The following is a 14,513-nucleotide window of genomic DNA, read 5'->3' on the forward strand; positions in this document are numbered from 1 at the left end:
CCGCCGACCCCCCTTGCAGATGCTGAAGATTGAAGGTCCAGAAACCGGCGGCAGAAGGCTTTTCAGTCTTCATGAAGGTAGCGCACAGCACTGCAGCTGTGCGCCATTGTTGTCACACACTTCACACCAACGGTCACGGAGGGTGCAGGGCGTTGCTGGGGGCGCCCTGGGCAGCAATGTATAATACCTTATTCTGGCTAAAAATACATCACATATAGCCCCTGGAGGCTATATGGATGTATTTAACCCCTGCCAGGTCTCAGAAAAACGGGAGAAGAAGCCCGCCGAAAAGGGGGCGGGGCCTATTCTCCTCAGCACACAGCGCCATTTTCCCTCACAGAAAGGCTGGTGGGAAGGCTCCCAGGCTCTCCCCTGCACTGCACTACAGAAACAGGGTTAAAACAGAGAGGGGGGGCACTTATTTGGCGATATGTATATATATATTAAAATGCTATAAGGGAAAAACACTTATATAAAGGTTGTCCCTGTATAATATAGCGTTTTTGGTGTGTGCTGGCAAACTCTCCCTCTGTCTCCCCAAAGGGCTAGTGGGGTCCTGTCCTCTATCAGAGCATTCCCTGTGTGTGTGCTGTGTGTCGGTACTTGTGTGTCGACATGTATGAGGACGATGTTGCTGAGGAGGCGGAGCAATTGCCTGTAATGGTGATGTCACTCTCTAGGGAGTCGACACCGGAATGGATGGCTTATTTAAGGAATTACGTGATAATGTCAACACGCTGCAAGGTCGGTTGACGACATGAGACGGCCGGCAAACCAATTAGTACCTGTCCAGGCGTCTCAAACACCGTCAGGGGCGTTAAAACGTCCTTTTACCTCAGTCGGTCGACACAGACACGGACACTGACTCCAGTGTCGACGGTGAAGAAACAAACGTATTTTCCTTTAGGGCCACACGTTACTTGTTAAGGGCAATGAAGGAGATGTTACATATTTCTGATACTACAAGTACCACAAAAAAGGGTATTATGTGGAGTGTGAAAAAACTACATGTGGTTTTTCCTGAATCAGATAAATTAAATGAAGTGTGTGATGATGCGTGGGTTTCCCCCGATAGAAAATTATTGGCGGTATACCCTTTCCCGCCAGAAGTTATGGCGCGTTGGGAAACACACCTTAGGGTGGATAAGGCGCTCACACGCTTATAAAAACAAGTGGCGTTACCGTCTCCAGATACGGACGCCCTCAAGGAGCCAACTGATAGGAGGTTGGAAAATATCCTAAAAAGTATATACACACATACTGGTGTTATACTGCGACCAGCGATCGCCTCAGCCTGGATGGGCAGCGCTGGGGTGGCTTGGTCGGATTCCCTGACTGGAAATATTGATACCCTTGACAGGGACAGTATTTTATTGACTATAGAGCATTTAAAAGATGCATTTCTATATATGCGAAACTCTGGCATCAAGAGTAAGTGCGATGTCCATATCTGCCAGACGATGTTTATGGACACGACAGTGGTCAGGTGATGCAGATTCCAAACGGCACATGGAAGTATTGCCGTATAAAGGGGAGGAGTTATTTGGGGTCGGTCCATCGGACCTGGTGGCCACGGCAACAGCTAGAAAATCCACCTTTTTTACCCCAAGTCACATCTCAGCAGAAAAAGACATAGTCTTTTCAGCCTCAGTCCTTTCGTCCCCATAATATCTGCCCAGGGATAGAGGTAAGGGAAGAAGACTGCAGCAGGCAGCCCATTCCCAGGAACAGAAGCCTTCCACCGCTTCTGCCAAGTCCTCAGCATGACGCTGGGGCTGTACAAACAGGAGCGGTGGGGGGTCGTCTCAAGAGTTTCAGCACGCAGTGGGCTCACTCGCAAGTGGACCCCTGGATCCTACAAGTAGTATCCCAGGGGTACAGATTGGAAATTCGAGACGTCTCCCCCTCGCAGGTTCCTGAAGTTTGCTTTACCAACGTCTACCTCCGACAGGGAGGCAGTATTGGAAACAATTCACAAGCTGTATTCCCAGCAGGTGATAATCAAAGTACCCCTCCTACAACAAGTAAAGGGGTATTATTCCACACTATATTGTGGTACTGAAGCCAGACGGCTCGGTGAGACCTATTCTAAATGGAGTCACTCAGAGCAGTGATAGCGAACCAGGAAGAAGGGGACTATATGGTGTCCCTGGACATCAAGGATGCTTACCTCCATGTCCAAATTTGCCCTTCTCACAAAGGGTACCTCAGGTTCGTGGTACAAAACTGTCACTATCAGTTTCAGACGCTGCCGTTTGGATTGTCCACGGCACGCCGGAGCTTTACCAAGGTAATGGCCGAAATGATGATTCTTCTTCAAAGAAAAGGCGTCTTAATTATCCCTTACTTGGTCGATCTCCTGATAAGGGCAAGGTCCAGAGAACAGTTGGAGATCTGAGTAGCACTATCTCAAGTAGTTCTACGACAGCACGGGTGGATTCTAAATATTCCAAAATCGCAGCTGTCTCCGACGACACGTCTGCTGTCCCTAGGGATGATTCTGGACACAGTCCAGAAAAAGGTGTTTCTCCCGGAGGAGAAAGCCAGGGAGTTATCCGAGCTAGTCAGGAACCTCCAAAAACCAGGAAAAGTGTCAGTGCATCATTGCACAAGGGTCCTGGGAAAAATGGTGGCTTCTTACGAAGCGATTCCATTCGGCAGATTTCACGCAAGAACCTTTCAGTGGGATCTGCTGGACAAATGGTCCGGATCGCATCTTCAGATGCATCAGCGGATAACCCTGTCTCCAAGGACAAGGGTGTCTCTTCTGTGGTGGCTGCAGAGTGCTCATCTACTAAAGTGCCACAGTTATGCATTCAGGACTGGGTCCTGGTGACCACGGATTCCAGCTTGAAAGGCTGGGGAGCAGTCACACAGGGAAAACATTTCCAGGGAGTGTGATCAAGTCTGGGGACTTCTCTCCGCATAAATATACTGGAGCTAAGAGCAATTTACAATGCTCTAAGCTTAGCAAGACCTCTGCTTCAAGGTCAGCCGGTATTGATCCAGTGGGACAACATCACGGCAGTCGCCCACGTAAACAGACAGGGCGGCACAAGAAGCAGGAGGACAATGGCAGAAACTGCAAGGATTCTTCGCTGGGCGGAAAATCATGTGATAGCACTGTCAGCAGTTTTCATTCCGGGAGTGGACAACTGGGAAGCAGACTTCCTCAGCACGACCTCCACCCGGGAGAGTGGGGACTTCATCGAGAAGTTGTTTCCACATGATTGTGCACCGTTGGGAAAGACCAAAGGTGGACATGATGGCGTCCCGCCTGAACAAAAAACTGGACAGGTATTGCGCCAGGTCAAGAGACCCTCAGGAAATAGCTGTGGACGTTCTGGTAACACCATGGGTGTACCAGTCGGTGTATGTGTTCCCTCCTCTGCTTCTCATACCAAAGGTACTGAGAATTATAAGACGTAGAGGAGTAAGAACTATACTCGTGGCTCCGGATGGGCCAAGAAGGACTTGGTACCCGGAACTTCATGAGATGCTCACGGAGGACTCAGGGCCTCTGCCGATAAGAAGGGACTTGCTTCAGCAAGTACCATGTCTGTTCCAAGACTTACCGCGGGTGCGTTTGACGGCATGGCGGTTGAACGCCGGATCCTAAGGGAAAAAAGGCATTCCGGAAGAGGTCATTCCTACCCTGGTCAAAGCCAGGAAGGAGGTGACCGCACAACATTATCACCACATGTGGCGAAAATATGTTGCGTGGTGTGAGGCCAGGAAGGCCCCACGAAGAAATTTCAACTCGGTCGATTCCTGCATTTCCTGCAAACAGGAGTGTCTATGGGCCTCAAATTGGGGTCCATTAAGGTTCAAATTTCGGCCCTGTCGATTTTCTTCCAGAAAGAATTGGCTTCAGTTCCTGAAGTCCAGAAATTTGACAAGGGAGTACTGCATATACAACCCCCTTTTGTGCCTCCAGTGGCACTGTGGGATCTCAACGTAGTCCTGGGATTCCTCAAATCACGTTGGTTTAAACCGCTCAAATCTGTGGATTTGAAATATCTCACATGGAAAGTGACCATGATGTTGGCCCTGGCCTCGGCCAGGCGAGTGTCAGAATTGGTGGCTTTGTCTCACAAAAGCCCATATCTGATTGTCCATTCGGACAGGGCAGAGCTGCGGACTCGTCCCCAGTTTCTCCCTAAGGTGGTGTCAGCGTTTCATCTGAACCAGCTTATTGTGGTACCTGCGGCTACTAGAGACTTGGAGGACTCCAAGTTGCTAGATGTTGTCAGGGCCCTGAAAATATAGATTTCCAGGACGGCTGGAGTCAGGAAAACTGACTTGCTGTTATCCTGTATGCACCCAAAAAACTGGGTGCTCTTGCTTCTAAGCAGACGATTGCTAGTTGAATGTGTTCCTCAAGCAACTATCTTTGTTTATTCGACAATCGCCTAGTCCATTTCATATCATACATGTAACATGTACTCATGTATCCGTCATGCTTCTCTTACCTATGTTATGTCGTGTTGTATTTTTGTCTGAGAGCTGTGGTTATCGGAAACAAATTACTTGTGTATTATGTACAGATATAGTTGGCAGTAAACCGATTCTGATACCCACATTTGGGCACACTTCAATGTACACTTCATAGAAATGCCATACCTCCCAACATGACGCTCTCCAGGAGGGACAAATTGCTCTGCTTCTGGACTTTCCTCTTAATTTATGATTGCAGGCACCTGTATTGAACACGTTAATGGATAAGACAGGTGTTTTACCAAAGGTGATCCTTTGGTAAAACACTGTGTCCCTCCTGGAGAGGGTTATGTTGGGAGGTATGGAAATGCGTTTTTATTCACTCTCCATACCAATGATTGACGGCCCCTTGTATAGCCAAACCTGTTGAGTAGTCTGTGAAATAATGTTGTTTAAGAAGATGCCTCAGAGTTGGGTAATGTACACAGATTTTTACCCAGGAATATCATATACCTCTCTCGATCTCAGGCACTATGAAAATAATTTCACGTAGCACAGCAGCATCACTAGGGGAGTGCAGGCTGCACCTGGATGTCACCCCCAGTGACACCAAAATGCAGACCACTCCTCAGTGACAGGAGCTGGGTTCTGCACTGTGCCATTATGTGCAGCACCCGGCTCCTGTCACAGTGTAGGAGTCAGCAGTGCAGGCGATTGAGTTACTGGGGGGGGGGGGGGGGAAGCCCAGCATCTCTGTGAATGCTGGGCACAACCGCTGAGTGATGAAAACAGGGTCAGGCCATGAGGCGACGTCCCGTTCCCTCAAGGCAACTCCCCCTTTTCTCTGACGTCCTAGTGGATGCTGGGAACTCCGTAAGGACCATGGGGAATAGACAGTCTCCGCAGGAGACTGGGCACTATAAAGAAAGATTAGGTACTATCTGGTGTGCACTGGCTCCTCCCTCTATGCCCCTCCTCCAGACCTCAGTTAGATTTCTGTGCCCGGCCGAGCTGGATGCACACTAGGGGCTCTCCTGAGCTCCTAGAAAGAAAGTATATGTTAGGTTTTTTATTTTACAGTAAGACCTGCTGGCAACAGGCTCACTGCAACGAGGGACTAAGGGGAGAAGAAGCGAACCTACCTGCTTGCAGCTAGCTTGGGCTTCTTAGGCTACTGGACACCATTAGCTCCAGAGGGATCGACTGCAGAACCCGTCCTTGGTGTTCGTTCCCGGAGCCGCGCCGCCGTCCCCCTTACAGAGCCAGAAGCATGAAGATGGTCCGGAAAATCGGCGGCAGAAGACTTCAGTCTTCACCAAGGTAGCGCACAGCACTGCAGCTGTGTGCCATTGCTCCTCATACACACTTCACACTCCGGTCACTGAGGGTGCAGGGCGCTGGGGGGGGGGCGCCCTGAGCAGCAATAAAAACACCTTGGCTGGCAAAAAAAAAATCACAATATATAGCCCCAGAGGCTATATATGTGATAATTACCCCTGCCAGAATCCATAAAAAAGCAGGAGAAAAGTCCGCGAAAAAGGGGCGGAGCTATCTCCCTCGGCACACTGGCGCCATTTTCTCTTCACAGTGTAACTGGAAGACAGCTCCCCAGGCTCTCCCCTGTAGTTTTCAGGCTCAAAGGGTTAAAAAGAGAGGGGGGGCACTAAATTTAGGCGCAATATTGTTTATACAAGCAGCTATTGGGGAAAATTCACTCAGTGATAGTGTTTATCCCTACATTATATAGCGCTCTGGTGTGTGCTGGCATACTCTCTCTCTGTCTCCCCAAAGGGCTGTGTGGGGTCCTGTCCTCAGTCAGAGCATTCCCTGTGTGTGTGCGGTGTGTCGGTACGGCTGTGTCGACATGTTTGATGAGGAGGCTTATGTGGAGGCGGAGCAGATGCCGATAAATGGGATGTCGCCCCCTGTGGGCCGACACCAGAGTGGATGGATAGGTGGAAGGTATTAACCGACAGTGTCAACTCCTTGCTTAAAAGGCTGGATGACGTAACAGCTATGGGACAGCCGGCTTCTCAGCCCGCGCCTGCCCAGGCGTCTCAAAGGCCATCAGGGGCTCAAAAACGCACGCTCCCTCAGATGGCAGACACAGATGTCGACACGGAGTCTGACTCCAGTGTCGACGAGGTTGAGACATATACACAATCCACTACATGTTACATGATCCCGGCAATAAAAAATGTGTTACACATTTCTGATATTAACCCAAGTACCACTAAAAAAGGGTTTTATGTTTGGGGAGAAAAAGCAGGCAGTGTTTTGTTCCCCCATCCAATGAGTGAATGAAGTGTGAAAAAGCGTGGGTTCCCCCGATAAGAAACTGCTAATTTCTAAAAAGTTACTGATGGCGTACCTTTTCCCGCCAGAGGATAAGTTACGCTGGGGGATATCCCCTAGGGTGGATAAGGCGCTCACACGTTTGTCAAAAAAGGTGGCACTGCCGTCTTAGGATACGGCCACTTTGAAGGTACCTGCTGATAAAAAGCAGGAGGCTATCCTAAAGTCTGTATTTACACACTCAGGTACTAGACTGAGACCTGCAGATAGTGCTGCTGCAGCGTGGTCTGTAACCCTGTCAAACAGGGATACTGTTTTGCGAACATAAGACGTCGTCTTATATATGAGGGATGCACAGAGGGATATTTTGCCGGCTGGCATCCAGAATGAATGCAATGTCCATTCTGTCAGGAGGGTATTAGAGACCCGACACTGGACAGGTGATGCTGACTTTAAAAGGCACATAGAGCCTTATAAGGGTGAGGAATTGTTTGGGGATGGTCTTTGGGACCTCGTATCCACAGCAACAGCTGGGAAGAAAATTTTTTACCTCAGGTTTCCTCACAGCCTAAGAAAGCACGGTATTATCAGGTACAGTCCTTTCGGCTTCAGAAAAGCAAGCTGGTCAAAGGCGATTCCTTTCTGCACAGAGACGAGGGAAGAGGGAAAAAGCTGCACCAGTCAGCCAGTTCCCAGAATCAAAATTCTTCCCCCGCTTCCTCTGAGTTCACCGCATGACGCGGGGGCTCCACAGGCGTAGCCAGGTACGGTGGGGGGCCGCCTCAAAAATTTCAGCGATCAGTGGGCTCGCTCACAGGTGGATCCCTGGATCCTTCAAGTAGTATCTCAGGGGTACAGGCTGGAATTCGAGGCGTCTCCCCCCGCCGTTTCCTCAAATCTGCCTTGCCGACAACTCCCTCAGGCAGGGAGGCTGTGCTAGAGGCAATTCACAAGCTGTATTCCCAGCAGGTGATAGTCAAGGTGCCCCTACTTCAACAAGGACGGGGTTAGTATTCCACACTGTTTGTGGTACCGAAACCGGACAGTTCCGTGAGACCCATTTTAAATTTGAAGTCCTTGAACACATACATAAAAAAATTCTAGTTCAAGATGGAATCGCTCAGGGCGGTTATTGCAAGCCTGGAGGAGGGGGATTACATGGTATCCCTGGACATCAAGGATGCTTACCTACATGTCCCCATTTACCATCCTCACCAGGAGTACCTCAGATTTGTGGTACAGGATTGCCATTACCAATTCCAAACACTGCCGTTTGGACTGTCCACGGCACCGAGGGTCTTTACCAAGGTAATGGCAGAAATGATGATACTCCTTCGAAAAAAGGGAGTTTTTAATTATCCCGTACTTGGACGATCTCCTTATAAAGGCGAGGTCCATGGAGCAGTTGTTGGTCGGAGTAGCACTATCTCGGGAAGTGCTACAACAGCACGGATGGATTCTATACATTCCAAAGTCACAGCTGGTTCCTACCACACGCCTGCTGTTCCTGGGGATGGTTCTGGACACAGAACAGAAAAAAGTGGTTCTCCCGCAGGAGAAAGCCAAGGAGCTGTCATCTCTAGTCAGAGACCTCCTGAAACCAAAACAGGTATCGGTGCATCACTGCACACGAGTCCTGGGAAAAATGGTAGCTTCTTACGAAGCAAAATTCCATTCGGCAGGTTCCATGCAAGAACCTTTCAGTGGGACCTCTTGGACAATGGTCGGAATCGCATCTTCAGATTCATCGGCTGATAACCCTGTCTCCAAGGACCAGGGTATCTCTACTGTGGTGGCTGCAGAGTGCTCATCTTCAGGAGGGCCGCAGATTCGGCATACAGGACTGGGTCCTGGTAACCACGGATGCCAGCCTTCGAGGCTGGGGGGCAGTCACACAGGGAAGAAATGTCAAGGGACTTTGGTCAAGTCAGGAGTCGTCCCTACACATAAATATTCTGGAACTGAGGGCCATTTACAATGCCCTAAGTCTGGCAAGGCCTCTGCTTCAAAACCAGCCGGTACTGATCCAATCAGACAACATCACGGCAGTCGCCCATGTAAACCTACAGGGCGGCACAAGAAGCAGGATGGCGATGGCAGAAGCCACAAGGATTCTCCGATGGGCGGAAAATCACGTCTTAGCACTGTCAGCAGTGTTCATTCCGGGAGTGGACAACTGGGAAGCAGACTTCCTCAGCAGACACGACCTCCACCCGGGAGAGTGGGGACTTCATCCAGAAGTCTTTCAACTGTTGGTAAACCGTTGGGAAAGGCCACAGGTGGACATGATGGCGTCCCGCCTAAACAAAAAACTAGATATTGCGCCAGGTCAAGGGACCCTCAGGCAATAGCTGTGGACGGTCTAGTGACACCGTGGGTGTACCAGTCGGTTTATGTATTCCCTCCTCTGCCTCTCATACCAAAGGCACTGAGAATAATAAGAAAACGAGGAGTAAGAACGATACTCGTGGTTCCGGATGGGCCAAGAAGAGCTTGGTACCCAGAACTTCAAGAAATTATATCAGAGGACCCATGGCCTCTACCGCTCAGACAGGATCTGCTACAGCAGGGGCCCTGTCTGTTCCAAGACTTACCGCGGCTGCGTTGGACGGCATGGCGGTTGAATTCCGGATCCTAAAGCAAAAGGACATTCCGGAGGAAGTCATTCCTATGCTGATAAAAGCCAGGAAAGAAGTAACCGCAAACCATTATCACCGTATTTGGCGAAAATATGTTGCGTGGTGTGAGGCCAGGAAGGCCCCAACAGAGGAATTTCAGCTGGGTCGTTTTCTGCACTTCCTACAGTCAGGAGTGACTATGGGCCTAAATTTGGGTTCCATTAAGGTCCAGATTTCGGCTCTGTCGATTTTCTTCCAGAAAGAACTGGCTTCACTGCCTGGAGTTCAGACATTTGTAAAGGGAGTGCTACATATTCAGCCCCTTTTTTGTGCCTTCTGTGGCACCTTGGGATCTCAACGTGGTGTTGAGTTTCTTAAAATCACATTGGTTTGAGCCACTTAGAACTGTGGATTTGAAATATCTCATGTGGAAAGTGGTCATGTTATTGGCCTTGGCTTCGGCCAGGCGTGTGTCAGAATTGGCGGCTTTGTCATGTAAAAGCCCTTATCTGATTTTCCATATGGATAGGGCAGAATTGAGGACTCGTCCCCAGTTTCTCCCTAAGGTGGTATCAGCTTTTCACTTGAACCAACCTATTGTAGTGCCTGCGGCTACTAGGGACTTGGAAGATTCCAAGTTACTGGACGTAGTCAGGGCCTTAAAAATTTATATTTCCAGGACGGCTGGAGTCAGGAAAACTGACTCGTTTTTTATCCTGTAGGCACCCAACAAAATAGGTGCTCCTGCTTCTAAGCAGACTATTGCTCGCTGAATTTGTAGCACAATTCAGCTGGAGCATTCTGCGGCTGGATTGCCGCATCCTAAATCAGTAACAGCCCATTCCACGAGGAAAGTGGGCTCATCTTGGGCGGCTGCCCGAGGGGTCTCGGCTTTACAACTTTGCCGAGCTGCAACTTGGTCAGGGGCAAACACGTTTGCTAAATTCTACAAGTTTGATACCCTGGCTGAGGAGGACCTTGAGTTCTCTCATTCGGTGCTGCAGAGTCATCCGCACTCTCCCGCCCGTTTGGGAGCTTTGGTATAATCCCCATGGTCCTTACGGAGTTCCCAGCATCCACTAGGACGTCAGAGAAAATAAGATTTTACTCACCGGTAAATCTATTTCTCGTAGTCCGTAGTGGATGCTGGGTGCCCATCCCAAGTGCGGATTGTCTGCAATACTTGTATATAGTTATTGCCTAACTAAAGGGTTATTGTTGAGCCATCTGTTGAGAGGCTCAGTTATATTTCATACTGTTAACTGGGTATAGTATCACGAGTTATACGGTGTGATTGGTGTGGCTGGTATGAGTCTTACCCGGGATTCAAAATCCTTCCTTATTGTGTCAGCTCTTCCGGGCACAGTATCCTAACTGAGGTCTGGAGGAGGGGCATAGAGGGAGGAGCCAGTGCACACCAGATAGTACCTAATCTTTCTTTTAGAGTGCCCAGTCTCCTGCGGAGCCCGTCTATTCCCCATGGTCCTTACGGAGTTCCCAGCATCCACTACGGACTACGAGAAATAGATTTACCGGTGAGTAAAATCTTATTTTTGTACATGCACACCAAACTGGGTGTCACTGACCTCAGTGATGCCTCTGACGTAGCATAATGATTATTTCTCATACGTCCTAGAGGATGCTGGGGACTCCAAAAGGACCATGGGGTAAAGACTGGATCCGCAGGAGACATGGGCACACTATAAGACTTTGAATGGGTGTGAACTGGCTCCTCCCTCTATGCCCCTCCTCCAGACTCCAGTTAGACACTGTGCCCAGAGAGACTGGACACACACTAGGGGAGTTCTCCTGAGTTTCTCTTGAAAGACTTTATGTTAGGTTTTTTATTTTCAGGGAGACCTGCTGGCAACAGGCTCCCTGCATCGTGGGACTGAGGGGAGAGAAGCAGACCTGTGAGTTTCAAGACTCTGCTTCTTAGGCTACAGGACACCATTAGCTCCTGAGGGTCTGATCACTTGGTTCGCCTAGCTGCTCGTTCCCGGAGCCGCGCCGTCACCCCCCTCACAGAGCCAGAAGAAAGAAGCCAGGTGAGTAATGGAAGAACAGAAGACTTCAGTGACGGCAGAAGACTTCAGAGTCTCGGAGGTACCGCGCAGCGGTCGCGCTGCACGCCATTGCTCCCACACACAAGCGGCACTACAAGGGTGCAGGGGGGGCGCCCTGGGCAGCAATATACCTCATAGATATGACCTGGCAAAGTGATATACAGTGCATAAATACTGTATACTGACCCCCGCCAGTATAAAAATGTACAAAAATAACGGGACTGAAGCGCACCGAGAAGGGGGCGTGGCTTAGCCCTCACAACTCTATACAGCGCCATTTTCTCCTCAAAGAGATGCTGGGCCCGCCAATACACTGTTAAACAGCTAACAGTGTAAAATGAGGGGGGGGGGGGCACAGTTGTTTAGTGCAATATAGGCATGAAGCACTATATATATATATATATATATATATATACACATACATACATACATACATACATACATACATACATACATACATACATACATACATACATACATACATACAATGAGCGTGTGTAAAATGAGTTGGTAAAAGTTTGTGTTTTCCCTGTCAGAAATCTACCCATTTTAGCAATGTTGGTGGGTGTTTAGTACACGTGTGTCGACATGTGTGAGTGCTCTACCACAAACAGATATGGGAATCCCTCTGTCGGCATTGCCGACTCCAGATGGTACTTGATTCATGAGATTAAGTGTCAGCATGTCAGTAGTTGTGCGCTTTTCCAAAGTAAACCCTGTTTGGGAGACACAGACGTATGTGGGTGACCCTGTCGGCACCAACTATTATGACTGGGTGTAAAATAATGTAAAAAACCTATACCTGTATGTATATAAATGTATGGTACGTTTGCATTGAGCTGTAGCTCGAGCACAGATGTGGTAGTATTTGTGGGGGCGTCCTAGTGAAATTAGGTATGTATTTCTCTCAGACCCCTTGGGATCACAAAAATGTTATTTTGCCCAGTTACTACTCCCTGTTGTCGACACGAATACTATGTTTTATGTCACCCATAATGTTTCCTGATTAGATCCACAACATTGGCATTCAGTACATGTTCATACACATTCAGTACACATTAATGTCACTAGGGACCCTGCTGTTCCTGACAAATTATATATATATATATATATATATATATATATATATATATATATATATATATATATATATATTACAATTTATTATGAATGCTGAAGTAAAGTTATTCCTTCTCATGTGCTGGTCGCTCTGTTGATGAAGCTCTAGGTCAGCCGTGACAAGATGGTTGCGAATCCTCACGAGGAGTCCAAGTATTTGTTCTTTTCCCGCCATGGATAGAATAAAGTGAAAGTCAACCCCTGGTCTGCACGGGGCCCTGTCACAAAGGATCGTATACAGGAAGCTAAGTGATATTTTAATTATATGCTTTGATGATATTTGTATTACATACGCATGGGGGAGTGCTTGTATTCAGAAATGGTCGGTTACCTTGTTATCCGATATAATTACCCCGGGGAGAGATGGGATATTCCTTAAGTTGGGTCTTATCTAGAACATTGCAGCTTGCTGCCGTGCGACTACAAGAGGTATGCACTGACTCAGAGAAATACTGGAGTATATTCCATATGAAGGGATAACCTGGTTTGGGGATGGCTTTGTTAAGTTGATCTCGGCAGATACCACTGGTAAGTCTACCTTCTTGTGCTATGTTCCATCACAACGGTTGGTGACGCATTTTTTGTGGGATGCAGTCATTTTGACCGGTTAGATATCGTTTTCTGCTGCGGGGTACACTGGGCTCCACAAGGAAAGACATAGGGGTGTAGAGTAGGATCTTGATCCGAGGCACCAACAGGCTGAAAAGCTTTGACTGTTCCCAGAATGCATAGCGTCGCCTCTATAACCCCGCCTCCCTGCACAGGAGCTCCGTTTTGTAGTTGGTGCCGCAGATAGCAGGCACATAACAGAGGGGCTGCTCCAGGCAGCCCTGAGAAGAGCTTTTTAGAAGAAAAGTGAAGACTTCAAGGGCAGCAGCAGTGTGTATATGTCTTTTGACATTCACTGCTGCAGCTCCATCTCTCCCCAGCGGCGCTGTACACTCCCGAGCCCTGGTTGCCGGGTAACTACAGCAGGAGTCTCCGGTTTTCATCCATGGTCAGGCACACACGACGGGGGCTCTCCGGGATCGCGTGGCCACGCTTCGGGAGGAGGTGAGTGGGTCCCGCTTGCGGGACCCATACTTTATCGCGATCCGGCGCGGTCAGTGGGAGGCGGGCCGCGCGCGCTGGCGGTGGACACTGTGGCAGTATAGGCGATCCCACTAGATCACCAGGGCATGGATGCAGGTCAGTTTTTCTCTTAAAGCCATTTTCTCTGACGTCCTAGTGGATGCTGGGAACTCCGTAAGGACCATGGGGAATAGACTGGCTCCGCAGGAGACTGGGCACTCGAAGAAAGAATTAGGACTACTGGTGTGCACTGGCTCCTCCCTCTATGCCCCTCCTCCAGACCTCAGTTAGAATCTGTGCCCGGCTCGAGCTGGTTGCACACTAGGGGCTCTCCTGAGCTTCTAGTAAAGAAAGTATTTATTAGGTTTTTTATGTTCAGTGAGATCTGCTGGCAACCGACTCACTGCTACGAGGGACTTAGGGGAGAGAAGCGAACCTACCTGCTTGCAGCTAGCTTGGGCTTCTAGGCTACTGGACACCATTAGCTCCAGAGGGATCGAACACAGGCCCAGCCTCGGTCGTCCGGTCCCGGAGCCGCGCCGCCGTCCCACTTGCAGAGCCAGAAGCAAGAAGAACGTCCTGGAAATCGGCGGCTGAAGACTCCGGTCTTCATTAAGGTAGCGCACAGCACTGCAGCTGTGCGCCATTGCTCCCTATGCACACCACATACTCCGGTCACTGATGGGTGCAGGGCGCTGGGGGGGGGGGCGCCCTGGGCTGCAATTAGAGTACCTTACATTGGCAAACAGCACATAATATAGTCTAATAAACTATATATGTGCAAAAATCCCCTGCCATAATATTAATAAAAGAGCGGGAGAAGCCCGCCGTGAAGGGGGCGGGGCTATCTCCCTCAGCACACTGGCGCCATTTCCTCTTCACAGCTCCGCTGGAAGACAGCTCCCCA

This window comes from Pseudophryne corroboree, chromosome 3 (assembly GCF_028390025.1).
Source record: "Pseudophryne corroboree isolate aPseCor3 chromosome 3, aPseCor3.hap2, whole genome shotgun sequence".
Lineage (NCBI taxonomy): Eukaryota > Metazoa > Chordata > Amphibia > Anura > Myobatrachidae > Pseudophryne > Pseudophryne corroboree.